Source organism: Alligator sinensis, unplaced genomic scaffold, assembly GCF_000455745.1.
Source record: "Alligator sinensis unplaced genomic scaffold, ASM45574v1 scaffold1012_1, whole genome shotgun sequence".
NCBI lineage: Eukaryota > Metazoa > Chordata > Crocodylia > Alligatoridae > Alligator > Alligator sinensis.
The window spans coordinates 762,233-773,833 of NW_005842104.1; the positions used below are offsets into that span (position 1 = coordinate 762,233).

Consider the following 11,601-nt stretch of genomic DNA (forward strand, 5'->3'; position numbering starts at 1 on the left):
CCCGGGGGTGCGGCCCCCGCCCGGCTCGTGTCCCGCCCCGCAGGGGCTTAGCAGAGTTCTCGGTCAGAGAAGCGCACCACGCAGCGGGAGTCACTGCGGGCCCGGCGTACGGCAGCCATCTTCTCGGAGAGTGAGGGGCGGGAGGACCTGGAGCAGCCAAGACCGCGGCCAAACATGCCCCACCAGCAGCGAGACAGGAGCCAGAGCACCGCCCCGCTCTCCGATTGGCCCCTGGCGGTCGCGCAGCCTGCCGGGAAACGCAGTCGCCTTGGCACACTTGGCTCAAGGCGAAATGGTGCATGCTGGGAAGCCCCGCATCCATAGAATTCGGCGGAGCGGGACATGCCGGGAAGTGTAGTCCCGCCCCAAGCTCTTGGAGGGTGGGTGGCGCGGTGCATGCTGGGCTGGGGCTGCTACTCGCTGTCATGGGGCAGAACCTGGGCTGCCCCCAGGGATTTGTAGGAAGGGGTTGGAGCCCGCTGACCCGCCTTTGCGCTTAGACTCATGGGCCTTGTCAGTGGCCTGGGAACAATGGTGGGGGGATATAATGTTCTCCCCTCAGATGCCTGCTAGCCCATAATCCAGGGGTGGGCAATTATTTTGGTTAGAGGGCTGCTTACTGAGTTTTGGCAAGCCATTGAGGGCTGCATGATAGGCAGCCAGGGGCAGATAACTATTAATTTTCTGAATTTTTTTTAGGGGCCCTGCGGGCTGGATAAAATGACCTGGCGGGCCACATCTGGCCCACCCCTGCCATAATCCCAGGGGTTTCTGCTGAGGAGGATCTGCAAGGTGTTCCCACTGCCTCCAGATGCAAACAGAAGTGACATGTTTTGTCCAATCTGGCCACAGAAAACAGTTTATACCTGTGACCAAACACAAGTGCAGGCTGCAGATAGGGTTGCCAACTCTGACTGAAGCTATTCAGGGAGAATTTTTTTTTCCAACACGATGTAATGTCATTAATTGTACTTTCCAACCCATTCACAATATTGATCTGGATTGCTTTCAGCAGTCACTGGGAGATTGATGCTGACTCCGGTAGACTCCTGGCCAATCTGGGAGCGTTGGCAACCCTAACTGCAGGCAACTTCAAAAATGGCCGATTGGGTAAAAATCTGACCCCTCTTCTGTGATTTCTGTCTGTGCTCTCAGCAAGCCTTGGCCCCTGCAGCAGATGCCCTGTCAAACCAGAGATGACCAGTCCTGACCTTTGCCCAGGCTTTCAGAACAGGCCAGGCTGCCTGCCCCGCCGGCTCCCTCATAGCCCTCACCTGAACTTCCAGTGAGGGAGAGGGACTGAGCCCTTGGCATTGGCCTCTAAAAGGTCCTGGGGCTGCATGGCTTCTGTAGGCAGATCCCTGTAACTGCCCAGATCCCAGTGGCTTTGCTGATAGCTTCATAGGAAAGTTGGGCTGGAAGGGACTCACACGGTCATCTAGTCCAGCCCCCAGCTCAAGGCAGAGTCATCCCTGCCTAACCCACCCTCTGAGCCAAGTGTGCATCCAACCTGCATTCCCTGAAAGTTTCCAAGGATGGAGATTCCACAACTTCTCTAGGCAGCCTGTTCCCATGCTGGACCACCATATGCAGAGACCGGGGTGTGTCTGAGTGGCACAAGTTGCAGGGCCACTCCAGACCTAACTTTGTTGAAATGTAGTGTTAAACATACATTTTCGTAGCCAAGGTTTATGCATCTTTTTCTCTTTCTTAAGAGCTTTCAAATACTTGTGAGAGAAGCTCTCACAAGTCAGCATTCATGTCACAGTATGAAGAGTCCTGTCTCAATGAGCCACATTATGTGTTTGAGTAAAATAAGTAAGTTTCTATTATGGAGTTACTAACAGTAAAACTTAGTAGTGCAATTATAAATAGTCCCTAGAAGATGTGATCCTGTTACAGGCAACTGAGCATTTCAGATAACTCTGAAAAGCAGCTGATATGGTTGTTGTGTATATTCTAGCTTTCAAAGCTGTCAAGATAATTTATCAGACCCCCCACACAAAATATGCTTGTCTGCCCTTTTAGATGAAAACTGAAAACATTCATTATATTCCACTCACATAGTTTATGGGTTATGCTAAAGGAGTGGGATAATAAGATTGCTAATTATAATGTACAAATAAATACATTTATACATTTGATATTATAGGAATGATTTAATGCTAAATTTTTCCCTTTAATAAGCATAACCTGCTCCATCTGGCATCATTTAAGAATTATCTGTGGGCTCAATTTTAAAAAAAATTTAAATACTATAAAGGCCAAGGTCTATTGATACCAAGTCTAACTTCCCAGATCTTTAAATTACATTTCTGGAGATTCTATCACATCTTCAAATTAAATCAGTTTGAGAAAGCCACCATGAAGCAACTTATTCACTAGAAGTCCCTGCATTGTAGGGCGCCAAACTTTTTATGTCTGAATTCCATTGCAGGATTCATTCTCATAAAATATTGCTCAGAAGTCTGAGCATGTACGCTACTCCTGAGTTTCAAGTTCAGCACAGATACTGGCATGACTGAAGATGGAAAATGTCTCTATTATCCATTTCAAGAAAAAGTCAGGAGAAAATGGAGAAAGGCAGGAGGATTTGGAGAAAAAGACAGTAAGACAGTAGTGCCTGGCAAAGGGGGTGATATTAATTGCTTGCTATTAATGTTGCCTTCTCTGACTCCCTACTTAATTTGGCTCGATGGAGCTTCTGGTACTCAGGCAATGAAGGATCAGGCCCTTTGCATTTGTACAGCTATATTAGAGGCTTGATCCTGCGTGCAGATGATACCTGGAGCAGTTTATTGTGCAACTGGGGCCTGTGTGATTGTAAAATAGTTATTCTGCTGAATCAAATCATTCATTTGTTGTATTAGGTGGTTGCTTCAATATTTAACTTGGTCTTGGGGATATGAAGAACCCAGCTGGATGAGGATTTTTTTTCTAACTTGGAAAAAATATCTTACACTTAGTCTTGCCTTTGGTAAACCCCTTCCAGCCTTGAGGGAGAGCACTGGAAAGAAAAGGCCAGAGAGGGGAGCTCCTGGGTTGCTTTCACTAGGGAAAGCTCCTGGTTGTCCCTGGTTAGTGGCTGCATTGCCTTTGTTTGCTTTACTGTTGGTGGGTGGAAAATCACTTCCTTCCCCATAGCCAACCTCCCCACCCCTTTCCTCTTCCCCAATTCCCAGCTAGCGGGGATGTCACAGTTCAGTCAGCTCTGGCTTCTCTCAGATGGACTGCATGGCTCCTTCTAGCAGGGTTTGTACTGTGTATATTAAGCCTAACTAATAATACTGCTTTGTTGCATTTGTACAGAGCGTGTTGTACAGGCCGTCCTCTCCTCTTGCCAGCTTTTCTGTGACTTCAGAAGGGATTCATGGCACTTACAGAGACTCTGGACAATTAAAAATGCCTAGGGAAGAAGTATGAGGATCGTAAATGACACCAGACTTGACAGATTTAGTGGCTCTTGAGAATCAGGTTAATCCTCTGGCTTTCTTTTTTTTTTCTTTGCCACAGTTGTGTGCATCTCTCCCTGACTCCCATAGCTGGGTTTGTATGTTCACTGTCTTTTACAATCAGCTGCTTTTCCCCTGTGCTTTTAGGACTTTTCTGGTCATCTTTACAAGATAGCTGTATATGAAAGTTTTTCTGACTAGGCCTGCATGTGCTAAGGGAGGGACTTCAGGACTCCTATTTCGACTCCTATTTCTTGTTTGGTAGCAACCATTTTTCATTTGATTTGCTGATGGTGTTTTTGACGGACTAGGACCTCATTTTATGTAAGAGTATATGAAAATTATTGAGGAAAGTGCTGAGAGAACTGCAACTATTATCACTCAAGTATATATTCGTGTTGTTTTTCTTTTTCTTAAAAAATGACTTTCTGAAACTTCGTTTCTTTGCATTATGTTGCTTGCTGTGCTTAGGCACTAATCCAGAGAATCTTTTATAACAGAGTTGAATGCTTGTTTTTCTAGAGCTGTATGGCATTGAGTGACTACCATAAAATGGGCTGTCTTCACCAAAGGTAAATGTTTTTCAAATGACAATTAAATGGTAGGTCTGTTCATTATAAACAGCAGCTTGGATAACATCAGTTCCTGTTTTTTAGAGTTGATTACCAGCTTCTTTATAAAGCTATTAATCGAAAGTATAGTATTAATACAATTCTAGCTATTCTCTTTATCTGTGCAAGGTTTAACTGCAAATAAAAATATATTGAAAATATTAGCATTAGAAATGTCTCGCTTAAGAGGTTTTTTTAGAAGGATTTATGTGTTAAACAGAGAAGGAATATTCATCAGTACATGTATCTCAGGAATCCAGCTTGATAGCCTTAACATTTGTTTAAAAATTTCCTGTGCTTTCTAAAGAACTTTTAGAAATATCTAGGTAAATTTTATGTGTGTAAGTAGGGGTTTAGGTTGTAGCCGTGTTTGTCTAAGGATATAGGCAGATAAGGTTCCTTGGGTGAATTTGATATTTTTATTAGACCAACCCAAATGGTTGGAGAATAGTTATTAAGCAAGCTTTCGGGTTCAAAAACCCTTTGTCAGGCTAAGGAAGCTGCAGCAGTTGCTGTGTGCTCTTCCTGGATGGAATGAAAAGTAAACCAACTTTTGTGGGCTGGGCTGGGCTGGGGAGTCAGTTATGTGACAGTTATGTCAGTTATATGTGTAAGTAGTCTCTCATCCAGGTCAGTGATTTTGATGGGATTATTTGTGGGCACAGATGCTTGCAGGGTAGGGCTCTGAAATAATGATTGCATATGTTTTTTTAAGGAAAAAAATCTTGTAGTTGCTTTTTGTATTGTAGCTAACATTGTTATCTGAAAACCATACAAATAAGCTCAGAGATACAGGCTCATACTTTGGCAACTTTATCAGTGTCTGAAAGCTTTTAATTCTGAATTGTTTTTTTTTCCCCACTGGTTTGTTCAACGTTTTCCATATTTATAGCTGAAAAGGACTGTATGCACAGTGTTGCACAAATGGCTAGTTTCGTGCCCCTGGAGGCTTGTCCAATCCACCCCTAGGAGAGAGTCACACACACAGGCTGGGTCCAAGTTCAGATTTATTGTTTGCAAACAAGTTCGACAAGGGAGCTTAATTTACTCAAATCCGTGTCGACCCCAAACAGAGTCTGGGGTTCCTTTTTATAGCTAACATAAACAAAAGATTCTAACGTGTCGCGTAATTATTGGCAGCCCAAGTATTACGTCTTACAACATATGTCTAGCAGGTACATGTTCTATGATGGTTTACATACATGTCTCATTTACATCTTAAATCTCCCCCCTGGGGCCGTCCTTAAGTCCATTTCGGTCATTCTTCGGTCAAGGTCTGAGTTTTTCACATCAGCATCTTTCCCTGTCCCTCTTCTCTTATCTCTCGTAAGGAGTTATTTGTTGCATCTGTTCCTGGCTATGTCTGCAGAAGTCTAGTGCTACTCGTAAATCTATCATTGGCCTACATATCTTAGCAGAAGCAAGTGTGATAATATGCAGAAGCAATTATGTAGTGAAACTAAACAGTTCTCAGTTGTGAAGCCTTTGTGTAGGGAGATGAGACATTTTTACCACACAGCTGCTACACAAACGTTATTGCAAAATCATAATGACTAGATTATAACATATTTTTACCACAACAGTGACAGTAGCTTACCTTAAAGGATAATGTAGTCTTAAAAACAGAATGATGTAAAGAACACATTTCTTTATACATATTACTCCTACGACCTGAGATTATTGCTATTGAAAGAATGTTGAATTTATCAATGCTGTTTGTCAGACCTGAGAAATGTATAAAATCAAACAATGAACCTCAAAAATGTTAGTTTCACTTTTGTTTCTAGTCAGTTTCACTGTGAAATTTTCATGGAGGTAATGCATTCTTTCAGATATCAGAGAGGGTGTTTATTTGCCTGTATACTATTTCAGATAATTATTCAAGCTTAAATTTAAGTTCACAATGCCTTTTAATAACATAGTTAAGATCTACAGAGGAGTGTACATCTTCAAAATGCTGCTCAATTATTAAAGGGACTCTTCCAATTGACTTAGGCCAGACTTTTAGTTGGGGAGTGCGGTTGTTTTAAACAAACCTCTGCAAAGCTTAAATAAAAATTTTAAATAATTTATTTTAATTACAGTGAGAACTTTTTTTTGTTTAATTACAAGCCAAAAATAAAATCCCATGAAGTTTATCTTTCCTGCATGAGAACCAGTGAATATGACTAAGAAAATGTGAAAGCAGTTAGGGTCTTATCCTGCTGGCTGCTCACTATAGACATACCTTTTTGCTTTGCCAGGTTGCAATGACTTCAGGATGACATTACTTGTAGGGGTGCAGTGATAGAGATTTTGGGGGCTGATACCAATAGCTGATTTTTAAGGAGGCATAATGGCCATTACCAATCTGATTTCTGATACAGCTGCATGAAGCTGGTAAGTCCATTGTGGTGGATGGGGGTGGGAGAGAAGGGGCATGGGGGGGGGTGGAGGGCAGATCAACACCCCCTGTGTTGAGGGAGGTAGAGAGTAGGGTAGAAGCAGACTGCCCAGGCAGGGCGTGGGACAGTGCCACGGCTTGTCTGGGGAGAGTGGGGGAAAGGGGTGGCTGCTGCCGCTGGTTGTACGCATGGCACGGGGTGGGTGGGATGGAGAGTGTGCCCCCAGATCTGTACCGGGCAGGGCAGGCAGGCTGCAGCTGTGGCCTGAAGCTGGGGCTGCACTGGGCTTTTCTCAGCGGGGGCTGGGCTCAGGGCAGTTGGTGGCAGCACTGGGAGGGGGAGCTATGGCAAAATTTGGGGTGGCTGCAGCCCCCCCACCATGCCTCACTCCCAGCGCTACCTGCCCCGAGCCAAATCCCTGCTGAGAAGAGCCCAGCACAGCCCTGGCTCCAGCCCACAGTTGCAGCCCACCTCCCCCGCCCCACACAGATCCAAGGACACATAGCCTGCCCCCTCCTCCCCACAAGCCCTCCTGGGGTGTAAGTAGTGGCGGGGGGGGGCGCCGGCCCAAACGAGCCGCACTCTGTCCTGCACCCTGCCCCGACTCGGCAGCATCTGCCCATTCCCACTCCCTCCCTCACCACGGGTGGCATTGATCTTCCCTCCCATGCTCCTTCCCTCCCCACTTCCTTTTCACCACAACGGACCTATCAGCTGCACGCAGCTCTCCATGCTGCCGGGCTCTGCTCTTTGCCACCTGTGTGCTGCGCTGTGGCAACATGCACGCATGGGCATTTATTGGCCAAATTATCAGCTGCATCGGGCCGATTTCCAATACAGCCAATTTTATTTATATGTGCGCCAATCTGATGTTGGACCAGTGTATCAGTGCACCTCTAATTACTTGTGGTGAGACATCCTGGAGGGATGCTTAGAGTCTTCTCTTAGTTCAAGAAGAGAAAACTAAAAAGGTAAAAAAGGATTTAAATGGTGAAAGGGAAATGTACTATAAATATATCAATAATTCCTTATCAATAACTAAAATCAATACAATTTTTCTTAAATCAATGTAGACATTGGGTTAGTTGATTTATATTTTTTCCCTTCATGAAGACTAAAATGATGTTAGCAGCAAAGATTAAAATCCTCAAACCAACACCTTTTGTATTCATCTACCCAGTGACCCTGCAGTGTGTATATCTGTCTCCATGTTAAAACCACTGGTGGATATTTTTGAAATTGTTAGTCACTTATAGTTCCAGTTATTAGTTGCCCAACTTGAGCCCCTTGTGCTTGATTCTTCCCTTACTCCCCTACCCCAAAGATGCTAAGTACCCAGAACTCCAGTGGACTTCAGTTTACCTCAAACTGGCCTGCAGAAAATTACTGCCATGTGCTCCATTAAATGGGAGTTTTTCTATCAGGCTTTCTCAATTTTCTGACCTTAGTTTTTGAAATGTTATAACTAATTCCTTCTCTGTAACTGAAAGAGGTTTATAGGGATATTGTCAACTCCTTATGGGTATAACAGAACATAAAGGAAATAGGAATCATAGGATTACAGGAAATTAGGGCTGGAAGGGACTTCATGAGGTAATCTAGCTCAGGGCAAGGTCATCCCTGATTTAAACCACCCCAGTTATGTTCCTGTCAATCCTGCTCTTAAAATTTCGAGGGATGAATATTCCACAACCTTGCTAGGCAGCCTGTTGCAATACTTACCCCTTCTCATAGTAAGACAGGTCTTGCTCATTTCCAGCCTAAATTTCCTCTGCTGTGGTTTGAGACTATTGCTCTGAGTCCTATCCTTTGTAGCCAAAGAGAAAAGCCCATCTCCATCCTCTCTATAATCTTGCTTCAGCTATTTGAAGACTGTTATCAAATCACCCCCTAGTCTTCTCTTCTCCCAATAAATTACCCGAGTTCTTTCAGCCTTTCCTCATGTTTCCCAGGCCTCTAATAATTTTTGTCACCTTGTTAGATTCTGTTCAGTCTGTCCCTATCCTGCTTGAAATGTGGGACCTAAAACTGGACACAGTACTCCAGGCGAGGCTTCACCAGTGCTGAATAGAGCAGGAGAATCACTTTCTTTGATTTGCAAATGACACTCCTCTTAATACGATCCCATATGTTGGCTTTTTTTGCAACAAGACCACACTGTTGGCACATATTCAACTTTATGGCTCACTGGAACCCCCCGATTCTTATCGGCAGATTTGGGTTCCAGCGTTCCTTCCTTCCCTGCAGTTATATATGAGGGAGGAGTATTATTTCTAATGTGTGAGTATCCGTTTCAGTGCTTTTAGATTTCCTCCATGGCAGAACAAGGAAGGCTGCCATGGGATGGGAAGCTTTGCTGTAATTATAAATCTTCTGGGTATACTCCCTTGAAATCCCTTCAGACCCAAGTGGAAAGTAGTACAGCTCTTCCACTCTTCACTTGAAGATACTTTTGGAGGGAAGGACCATGAGCACATTTAGCTAAATGATACCCAGCGGAGGCTGGATGCAGCATGAGGTCTCAGCTTGCATCCAAATTACAGGAAACTGGTAAATTAATCTATTGGATAATTGGGCACTATGGCGAATTCATTGTTGGTCTGACTCCCATTATCCCCCAACCAGTAATTGGACACTACTGGATAATTCACCTTTATTTGTCTTTCCTTTAGAGGCATGAATTAACCAGTTTACTGTACTACATCAAAACCCTCCATGAGGAAGACACCTGCTAGGAGCTCCACGAGGCCCACCAGCTTCAAGCTATATTTCTGTCCAGTGTTATAGTAGAAAGTCATCTCTCAAGCCATACTTAATATTTATTGCATTTATTACATTTGTAGAAAGAGCTAGGAGTTTTCTTAGTCGTTTGACCTGGATATTGAGAGATCAGCGTCTGAGACACTGGAATTCCAGAGTTAGAGTACTGCCACAACTCTTTGTTATACTTGTACAAGTGGTACAGTCAGAGTTTGCACATGTGAATGCCTAAAGTTAGGTACCTAATGCCATGCTTAGGCAAGTGCAAAAGAGACCAAAAAGAAAATTGTTCTTTGAAGCCTCATAAACTGATATAGACATGGCTTTGAACCGTCCATAACAAGCTGGCAAATAGAGCAGACCCAGTTTCTGTTGAGGTCCCTGCAGCATATTTGTGTAGGTATTCTGCAGTATTCTTATATAATAAAGGGCTTAGTCTGCCTGTCTGTCCATCCATAATGCTCCTGGAGCATTCTGTTTGGTTAGTGAAACAACTAATCAGAGTATGGAGTGCCACCATGATGGCAGGGACAGAGGGGACGGAGCGGGGGGCAAGGCCAGCCCTGCTCCATTCCCACTGTAATGGTGATGGTCCGCCACCTCTGAGGAGCAGGGCTGGGGTGGATGAAGCCAGCGGTGTTGGAGGCAGCAGCGGCGCAGGGTGCTGGCAGATGGGGACGGAGCGGATGGCAGGACAAGCTTCCCCCGACCCCATCATTCTTGATGGGCTATTCACTAGTATATGTATAGCTGGCTGGAAATTATATGGTAGTTTAATCTGATTTACTATCTATAATTTTTTAATTAAATGCATTGAATAATGCAATCATTAGTCCCTCTGGTGGTAGCTTTTTTTGTTTTAATTACTAGTATGTAAAATTTCCAGTCTTTATCAGGAGAAAGGATTGTAGGATATGCATATTTGCTAATCTTTTCTTGAATGAAATGTGAGTTGGCATTTAAATTGATATTTTCACTGCTAAAGGAAATGTGAATGAGATAAGTGAGCAACTCACACCTACTGGAACCATTTTTATGCTGTGAAAATTGTCCATATTGCTTGTATTTGACTTCAATTTTTAAGGGTAAACTTTTTTGTAGGGGAGCTTGCTGTACAATTGTTCAGCAAAATGTGGTTCCGAGGCAAGTTCAGCTGAACGAGAGAGTACAAGTCTTCTCTTATAGGTGGTGATAGTTTCTCTCTGTCTTCCATAAACTGAGAAAAATAGCCTTAACATATCATAGACTTCCTGGTATTTTTCCCACCTGAGTGCATCAGCCTTCCTGGTATTTTTCCCACCTGAGTGCATCAGTGGATCAGGTAGGGATGCAGAAGCATCTGTTTCAGGCAGTGCTTCATTACTGAAAAAGGGAAAGGGAACTGTTTGTCTGACACCTTTATCATTTGTTATAAGTAACATGCTTAATGGTTATGTTGGCATTAACATCAGTGGGCCTATTTACTGATGACCAGGGATCTGGGTTTTATCTGATTTTAAAAAATCCCCAAATTTCAAATTAAGAAAAGTAACCCCAAATCCATATTTTTCTGTGATTAAAATGAAACACCACTAATATATAGATTTTTGATTATCCCACTCCTTTAGTATAACCCATAAACTATGTGAGTGGAATATAATGAATATTTTCACTTTTCATCTAAAAGGGCAGACAAGCATATTTTGTACTTTTTTTAAATCCGAAATTTGGGGATTTTTTTTTTAAATCGGAGAGAACCTGGATCCCTGTTGATGACCATGACAAAGTTGAACAACATGGGCTGTTATTGCTAAATGAGGAAACACAGGAGGTTGAGTTGCTGTTCTCTCCATCACTATAATAGTAATCTGGTTATCACAGGTAGGACAGCAAAGGGAACAAAGATTTAAAACTGCTGATGTTCAGCTGAATTAACACACAATACACAAATGACAAAAGACATTATCCAAGGCGTAAGAGAGCATAGAGCGGATTGTAATTGCAACAAAGACCGTCATAAATGCAGTCAATATTACAGATGTTCTGCTCAAGTTTATTTGAAGAGGATGGCTAATTTTCATGGTGTAGGTTATAGTTATTCCTTTATAACTAAATCTAAACATTTAGTATCTAATATAACATTGGGAGAAGTTGGACTAGGCAAGATAATAAGTTACTCTATCTTTTCAGCGATTCTGCCATTCACGCTGTGTCAGGACAATGGGTCTGTCAGTTAATCTGGATATGTAAAGTATTTCTATAGCCACAGGCATCCATAGTGTAACCACCCCTGGATAAATTTGGTCCTACCTATTTTGAGGCATCTTGTTCTTTGTCTACTGATTTTTTTTCTCTTGTGAATATATATAAGGCTGTACCTCTGACATGAAAAGACAGTTTTAGAAGTTAGGGAAA

The 11,601-nt window shown here is 43.1% G+C and overlaps 1 protein-coding gene across 7 annotated transcripts in view; it reads left to right on the plus strand.

Annotated features, from left to right (window-relative positions):
* Positions 1-2,956: 2,956 nt before the first annotated feature.
* The window catches only part of ICK (intestinal cell kinase), a 47,015-nt gene continuing 38,370 nt past the window's right edge, over positions 2,957-11,601 (plus strand). For 3 of the 7 annotated variants that reach the window (XM_025205105.1, XM_006024477.2, XM_025205106.1), the window contains exons 1-2: positions 3,068-3,252; positions 3,975-4,024. The gene's annotated coding sequence lies outside the window, so the exon portion shown is untranslated. Of the gene's footprint in view, positions 3,253-3,295; positions 3,475-3,974; positions 4,025-11,601 lie in introns of those variants that run through there. The other 4 variants (XM_025205107.1, XR_003094262.1, XM_006024478.3 and 1 more) reach the window with 4 other exon arrangements.